The sequence below is a fragment of the Diaphorina citri genome, unplaced genomic scaffold (genome assembly GCF_000475195.1).
Source record: "Diaphorina citri unplaced genomic scaffold, Diaci psyllid genome assembly version 1.1 scaffold3098, whole genome shotgun sequence".
NCBI lineage: Eukaryota > Metazoa > Arthropoda > Insecta > Hemiptera > Psyllidae > Diaphorina > Diaphorina citri.
The window spans coordinates 13,927-23,094 of record NW_007380510.1 but is presented as its reverse complement, the minus strand read 5'-3'; positions in this window follow the sequence as shown (position 1 = coordinate 23,094).

Genomic DNA, 9,168 nt, shown 5'->3' with positions numbered 1-9,168 from the left:
TTCACATTGTAAACACTTCCTCATAAAACACCGTAAACCACATTTCATAAAACACTGTAAACCACATTTCAATGTGTTCTAAATCCTTCACGCGGTGTTGTAAATCCGAAAGCTTGTAAAATGTACTAGTTTTTTGTTTAGAGCTTTCCTTAAGCTAACACCTACATAGCTTACGAAGATTTCTACTTTGTATCTACATAGTTGCATATCTTTGTAACAATTTCAATTAAGTTTACAAGCATAGTTACAGGGGATTTTCTGCTTCTTACCGGGACCCTCAGTGAGTGATCTTATTAGGTAAGGATCTGATGTGCAAATATCCACCTTCATTAAAAGTGTGCATTCCACGGCGCATTGGAAGAACTCTTTGTTAAAGCTGTAATTTTCTAATTTGATTTCTAACCAAAAAAAAAGGACTGTGAACCGATCGACCGAATCTCAAGATTTTGATCAGAAGTCTTTCCAAAGAGAACTGAGAACTTCACACTTTTAGCAAACTTTTTAAATCTATTCTATTGTAACATCTTCAATATCATTGGATTTGTTCCTCCAGCAGTTAGGTACTTTACGGTATTCCCGGATATCCGTGTAGATCATTGATGTTTTGTGACCTTTTGAAATAAGTGTCTGACTGTGACAGTGGGTTTGAGAAAGAGTGTGACTGTGACAGTGGTTATGAGAAAGAGTGTGACTGTGACAAGTGACAGTGGGCATGCGAAAGGGTGGTATAAACTCGGTTTATTATTCAGCAAAATAAAATGCATGAAAAAAAAAAAATATCTCAACAAGACGAACGAGAGAGCACAGAAAATGATGAAAAAACTTGAAGATTAAAATCCTCGTAAATCAAATATCTTATCTCAACAAGACGAACGAGAGAGCACAGAAAATGATGAAAAAACTTGAAGATTAAAATCCTCGTAAATCAAATATCTCTCTCACTCTCTTTCTGTCTCTCTCTCTCTCTCTCCCTCTCTCTCTCTTTCTTTCTCTTGCTCAACGATATTTGTTTTTTATATTGAAATCGTAAATCCCAAGCTTTTAAACTTTTTATGAAGGTTTCGTCAAGACGGGACTTGAGTACTACTCGAATGAGAAATGAGAGAGAGAGAGAGAGATGAATTCGTTGTGCTTTCTAATTTCATTTCTCTTGGCATCTTTGTCCTTAACCATCTTCTTTCCTTTGAGCATCATCCATAGTATCTTTTTTTTTATATATATATTTCGATGTTTATTCTAGTACCTATTCCTGGGTATTTCTCAGACTGAAAATTCGTTTTGTCTCTTGACGCTTAGAACATCCAGAAATATTCCTTCTTCTTTTACTCCGTCTTTTCCCGCTGAGATGAATTTTTTTGACTCTTTTTAAAATTGGAGTACCCTTCTGTTTGCACAATATCACATAAGGTGGTGGAAGTAAACTGGAAAATGTCTTTGGGCATTCATAAGAAGGCTACTTGACAATTTCAGGGTTTTCGTAGCCCTACCAACCAATTTATAAAGATTAAACTACCCTTTTGAAGGACATTCTCTGAAGGAGAAAGAGAGAGAGAGAGAGAGAGAGAGAGAGAGAGAGAGAGAGAGAGAGAGAGAGAGAGAGAGAGAGAGAGAGTCTCTTCCTAGTCGCTCGGTCTTGTGCCTCTGCTGCTGACACTCTCTTCTCTCGCATATCCTCAATGACACAATTTCTCCACGTTTTCTTTGGTCTTCCCACAACTCTGGATCCACTCACTTCCAAGTTCCTCACTCTCTTTCCGATATAGTCTTCCTCTCTTCTCTCCACATGTCCAAACCACTGTAGTCTCCTTTCTTGCATCTTCTTTGATATTTCCACAATTCTGACTTTTCTTCTTAAATATTCCAAACAGCCAAATTCCAACCAACCAAATTCAAAGCATTTTTTTTTTTTTTTTTTTTTTTTTTTTAAAAATCTCTCTGAAGGAGAGAGAGAGAGAAGGAGAGAGAGAGAGAGAGAGAGATGAAGGGACTAGCGACTTAAGTGAACCAGAGAAAGACCGGAGAACGATGTGTTTTAAAATAATAATGAGCTGCTCACTCTACCAAAAACTAAACTTAAAAGGGGGACCAACACTGCTGCCTTGGAAAACGACAAGAGCACATTGCGCCCTCGAGTTTTCCACGGTTGATCGCTTCCAGGGAGCCCTTCCTTATTCCAAACAACTTTGAGAAGAGCAGTTTGACGAGTTACTCAACTTTTGCATCTCTTTCGAGTTTGTAATATTTTATGTCCAATATCAAATGCTTCCGACACATCCAAGTTTTCCTAGTTTCAAGCTGGGATATGTTCAGAACGGGATTCTCAAGTTGTGAAAAATTTCTAAATAATTTCTTGCCCAAGTGGTCCAGCCATTGAGAATATCGCCTAAATTTTATGTAAACAAAAGATTTCAGAAATTAGTCTCTAATGAACCGTTCCATGTTTGTTGACAGGTGAATGCAAGAAGACGGAGTTCCGATGTAATAACGGAAGGTGTATTCCTCAGGCGTGGGTGTGCGAGGGTGAGGATGACTGCAAAGACAACTCGGACGAAACCGCCAAAGAATGTCATGGTAAGTGTCAGCATTTCATCAGTTTTTTTGGTGTAAAAGCACTTAAAATAAGTAATGAGTTTTCTAGCCATTTGAAGTAGAAAGCATCAATAAATGACTGCCTGGAACTTGCTTCCGCAAAAGTCAACATGGGCTAACTGATCTGACATAAGATAAGACACATTGTTTTGGCATTGTGTTTCTGCCAACACTTTCCGGAATCCCGGACCTTTATTGCCCATTTTGGAATCGTTGTTCCTTTTGGAAAAACGTTTACCTTTCTCATTATTTCGACAATAAAGCAAATGAAAAACAAAATACCCACCATAATGTTTATTAAGGCGTAGGAACTTTAGAAGACAAAGCGGCAAAACCCGGCAATAAAAGTGCCATCTTATTTGTGAGCCAGAAAGAAAACGGCAATGTATTAAAGCTTACGCAACACAATTTATATATATGGTACAGCCTAATTCCTTTCCAGTAAAAGTAAAGCTGGAAGGCTTTCGGAGGCCATTATCTTTTAATGTGGATCCCCGTCTGTCTTTGATGTGTTTTAAAATAATAATGAGCTGCTCACTCTACCAAAAACTAAACTTAAAAGGGGACCAAAACTGCTGCCTTGGAAAACGACAAAAGCACATTGCGCCCTCGAGTTTTCCACGGTTGATCGTTTCAAGGGAGCCCTTCCTTATTCCAAACAACTTTGAGAAGAGCAGTTTGACGAGTTACTCAACTTTTGCATCTCTTTCCAGTTTGTAATATTTTATGTCCAATATCAAATGCTTCCGACATATCCAAGTTTTCCTAGTTTCAAGCTGGGATGCATTTCTTTGATAGCTCTGAACTTTACGAGTCCATACTAATGCAGCTTGTAAGCTTATAAGTCCCAAGAACTACCTGTTTGACTCACTAATTAAATATGAATGAGTACTTGGAGTCTTGGCCCGAGTAGTAAGTAGGTATAAGTAAACACATGGTTTATCATGAGATTATGCAAATAACTCACATTTCTGATGCCTATATTTATGCTATTTTAAACCATTTCGGTGAAATTCCTCCAATGGAAAGAAGGTAAGTGAGGGGATGAAGAAAAGGAATGTTTGGCTGGAAGAGATCACTTGAGAGTATTTTACCACATGAAATGAAGTCAGTACAATCCTGAATAGGCAAAAAACAATGCTGAGATAAAGTGGTTTAGTGATGTAGGAACAAAAGACAGTCTAGGGCACTGTAGGGTAAGAATCAAAGAGAGCTGTTTGAGGACCTAAGGAAATCGAAGACAAAGAGAGCCCCAAGGAAAGATGTGTAAATAATCTAAGAAATGCAACCCAAAATGATGGAGACCAATGAGAGGCAAAAGAGAACCAATAAAAGAGTTTAGGAGAAGAGGAAATGTAAGAAATTCACACCAAGGAAAGGGCAAGACGCAAGGCAAAACATTGCAAAAGTTGACGGTGAACACAAAAGACGAGCACAACACAAAGTCGAAAACGGATTTACGTGTTAGTGTGCACTGTGCAGTGCCCAGTGAGGTAATCGGAGTTCAAGTGTTACAAGAGGAAGCAGTTGATATATTAGTTACAAGAGTTGCCAGATCTCTCACAGTGCTATTGTATTTATGTTCAAGTTTTCCGATCCTCGTATAAAGGGGGAGAACACATAAGAACCTAGGTTTCCCGAGCATCGCAAGGAGTGGGTAGCTTTACGTTGCTTCAAAATCTCCGTCTTTGACGTTTCGGTATAATTTGTCCAATAGGGCAACTCTAATGTGATTATGTAAGTGGTACTGATTTCAAGGCAAAATGAAATCCTAACTATACCTTCGAGTAGGTACCCATGATTCAATTGAGGATATTAGTTCTAATAATCTAATCTTCTAATACTGAAATCATTTCAAGTTTCAAGGCGGGAATATAGGGCTGAAGGAATGGGAATAAGAGATGAAGGAATGGAGATATACCTACGGGTGGAGGAATGGGAATAATGGGATAGAGGAAAGCCTGAGAGTGGGAATATGGGAATGAAGCAGAGTTGAAGGTAAGGAGGCTGAGGAATCGAGTGAAATCTAGGAAAGAGTTGGGACGAATGAGAGATGTAAGTTTTCATCTAAGAAAGAGGCTGAAATGTGTTTCCCATCTAAGGAAGAGGCTGAGGTGTGTTTCTCATCTAAGAAAGAGGCTGAGGTGTGTTTCCCATCTAAGGAAGAGGCTGAGGTGTGTTTCTCATCTAAGAAAGAGGCTGAGGTGTGTTTCCCATCTAACAAAGAGGGCTGACTGAGGTTTCCCATCTACGAAATTCCTCCAATGGAAAGAAGGTAAGTGAGGGGATGAAGAACAGGAATGTTGGGCTGGAAGAGATCACTTGAGAGTATTTTACCACATGAAATGAAGTCAGCACAATCCTGAATAGGCATAGAACAATGCTGAGATGAAGTGGTTTAGTGATTTAGGAGCAAAAGACAGTCTAGGGCACTGTAGAGCAAGAATCAAAGAGAGCTGTTGAAGGATCTAAGGAAATGAAAGACAAAGAGAGCCCCAAGGAAAGATTTGTAAATAATCTAAGAAATGCAACCCAAAATGATGGAGACCAATGAGAGGCAAAAGAGAACCAATAAAAGAGTTTAGGAGAAAAGGAAATGTAAGAAATTCACACCAAGGAAAGGGCAAGACGCAACACCAAAGAAAGGGCAAGACGCAACACCAAGGAAAGGGCAAGACGCAAGGCAAAACATTGACGGTGAACACAAAAGACGAGCACAACACAAAGTCGAAAACGGATTTACGTGTTAGTGTGCAGTGCCCAGGGAGGTAATTGGAGTTCAAGTATTACAAGAGGAAGCAGTTGATATATTAGTTACAAGAGTTGCCAGATCTCTCACAGTGCTATTGTATTTATGTTCAAGTTTTTTTTTTTTCTTTTGCCAAGTTACATCAGCATGAGCTTTGTGTACTCTCTCGATGTTGTTCGTAGGAAAATACTTTTGCTATTATCATTTTACTTGCATTTTTTCCTCTTCTTTCTTGTTTGTTCGTCAAGAATCTTGTTTGTTCGTCAAGAATCAGGGCTTGTTTGTGTTCGTTACCACGAGGAGTGTAATTTATGATTTCATTTTCTTGCTCTTGAATAGGTACAGCCTAATTCCTTTCCAGTAAAAGTAAAGCTGGAAGGCTTTCGGAGGCCATTATCTTTTAATGTGGATCCCCGTCTGTATCTTTAATGTGGAAAATACTTCACATGAAACAGGAACGGTGGTGTGCTCCAAATTTTCTATTATCTTTTAATGTGGATCCCCGTCCATCTTTAATGTGGAAAATACTTCACATGAAACAGGAACGGTGGTGTGCTCCCCAAATTTTCATTCAACTTTTTATGACCGCTTTTTTACGAGTTTTTGAAATGCAATTTATTTGAACGACAATGGCTTTTCGTAAGTCTTCCTTTAAAATGAACCTAAAGAGGTAAATTACATTGGGGCTTTTCTAATTTAATGTTTTTGTCTCAAGCGTGTAGGATTCAGGTCACAGGGGATCAAGTTAGGGACGTAATGTGAGCGTTTTGAATTGTTTAGAAGTTTACTCACTTGAGCTTTAGAATTAATTATGAACATTTTATAAGTGTGTAGGTAAATGCCGAGGTTGTTGAGTTAGGAGGTATGTGGAGTATCTTTATGTAGGCATTCGTATGTTGTCTTGGGAAACAACCGCTCTAACTACAAGTGAGGCCTTTTTTCTCTTACTTACATATTAACTCGTATTTTGATTAGATGATGCCCATGTTAACACAAGGCCTTTTTTCTCTTACCTACTTACATATTAACTCGTATTTTGATTAGATGATGCCCATGTTAATATTTTTAGTGGATGTGTCCAAAGTAACGAATCTGCTAATCATGATTTGTCAAAGGTTAAAACCATAATGAAAGCGCCGCGCTGTATGTCTTTCATTAATGTCTCTAATTTGTAATTTTCCTCGTCTTGAGATAACCTCAAAGGAACTAAACCCGCTCCTTAGATGTGAGATCTAAATGAGTCTTGCAAATATCCAGATATATTATGTATGTAATATAGCTGGGATAATTAAAAACCCTCGTTATCTGGAAGAAGATTAAATCCACACAAGTTTTCACATAAAGCGTCGCTTTTATTATCTATTTATTTTTCATGGGACGTGGGTCACGTGTGCCAGGTTAGTTGTTTTAAAAAATGTCAATTTTTGTCCCAGCTCAAAGGAATGTCAATATTTCCCTCCACGGGGAGTAAGAAGTGTAACATTTCTAGCTTTCAAGTGCTCAAATCCTTTGGGGAATGCGCCCCTAAAGTTTGAAATCTATATCCAAACTTTTCCCCATTTCCACCACGTCTCCAGCTCGATAAAGTTGGGAAATACCACCACTCACTTCCATCCCAAACCAACTTCCAACCGTGTCAAAGTTGCTGAAAGTTTCAGGCAGCTGATGGGGGGTTGTCGATGTATTGTGCAACTTGAAAGCTCTTGGAAGAAAGGAAGATAATCTCTTGTATTTATACAATAACCACACATCATGTTTCCTTTATACAAGAAAATGGGAGTAAAGGTAACATTTTATGCAACCCATCTTGTATTTATAAATAGGTTTACTCACGAGACATGGCTAATAAATTATATTAGGCATGGTGATGAAAATTCCGAGAAAGGGTTTTAAAGAAAGGAGTGTGCTCGTTCCAAGAACGAAAAATAAAAAAGCTTATTTAAAATAAAATATAGCACGATGAATAGCCTCCTTTTCCATAGACCTCCTCAAATCGACAGGTATCCCTAGTATCCCCAATTATAATTTCAAGCCATATTTGAACAAAATCTGCAGATCCCCAATAATAATTTCAAGCCATATTCGAAGAAAATCTGGAGTTTTCGCTTTTTCCCTCACCTTGAACTTTCTCTAAGCAGGAAGCAAGCTCTAATCTTACAAGCTTATCCTTTGAAAAAGTATAGGACCTGACCGTCTTTAGAAAAAGCTTACCTAGCAATTTTGACATCACCTCCCACACACCTCAACCACCCATCGCTCTTCGTTCCCCCTTATGCCACCCATTTTGAGACCCCCTCGCCCCTACCATCCATTTTCATCCTCCAATAAAGTATACGACCTGACCGTCTTTAGAAAAAGCTTACCTAGCAATTTTGACATCACCTCCCACACACCTCAACCACCCATCGCTCTTCTTTTCCCCTTATCCCACCCATTTTGAGCCCCCCTCGCCCCTATCATCCATTTTCATCCTCCCAGCAGTATGAATATTGTCATCATGATTATTTACTCGTATACATAAACTCTGAAGCTGTGTTGTATTCTTCTACAAGTTACACCCGGGTATGTTACTCCTTTTCAGGACTTTTTTAGGGGTTTACAATTTCATTTTGAAGTCCACATTGGGCCAGTTGATTGGTCAAAAAGTCCTCTGGGCCAACATACTCGTGTGGTAGTACCAACATAGAGTAAACATGTGACTGAAGGCCCTGTGATGAAAACCGCATCAAAGGCGCTCTGCGGTTTGTTATGGGCCTTCTTTAGACGGTCTTGTTCCCACAGTATACTGCAGAAATGGCCGTCATCGATTGAAATCATTCAGGAACAATAATAAATCATTAAATGGCTTTTTCCAGTCAAAGATACCAATAGGCACAAAGCAAAGAGAAAACGAAACTCGAAAAGGGTAAACTAAAACAAACACTTATCTCGCAGATCTCGCTAATTTAATTCTTATTACAGAAATGCAAACCGTATTTGTACGTATTGCTCAGCGAAAAAGAGCAGCGCTGCAATAATTTCTGCGAACTCTTTGTAGGACTGCAGGATTTTCCTGTTGTGTACAAAATGGAAGAGGAGGAACAGGAGGCGTGGAGCCATCCAGGGGAAGAAGAGAAGGTTGTCTGGGAGGGAGGAAGAATTTCAGGGAGGAGGGGACAATGTTCGGAAGAAAGAGGTGGAGGAGGAAATTCCCAGAAGAAGAGGTTGGCTCTGCTTAATGGTTCGGAAAAATAATGCGCCAAATTTTAACTATGAGTATGCATATAGGGATAATATGCAGAGAGGAAGGAGAGATGGTGGAGGAGGAAATTCCCAGAAGAAGAGGTTGGCTCTGCTTAATGGTTCGGAAAAATAATGCGCCAAATTTTAACTATGAGTATGCATTATGCATATAGGGATAATATGCAGAGAGGAAGGAGAGATACATACGAAGGGAGTTCACTATGCAGATAGAGGGAAAAACAAAGAGTGCTAGTGTCGGAGGGTGAGCTGATATATGGGGGACGGTCCGATTAACTTCATTACAGAAGAAGCCCACTAAGAGCCTTAGCTGTAAGGGTAAACAGTCCTAAAGGATGGGTTAAGCTTATAGGAATCTGGGGACGGTGTTGAAGAGTTGAGATTAAACTTCTACTCATTGTAAATTCCTTAAGGAAAGAGCAATCACCTGGACTTTGGTCTGTCATTCTGCCAACTCTTAGGTGGACTTCACTATTATTGTGATGAAGGTGATGATTTTGTTTATGATTCTGCTCCTTGGAATGAATCTAAAACGAGAACTTCTTCTTGGAATGCATTCAACGTGTCAATTTTATTTCAATCTTCTCCAC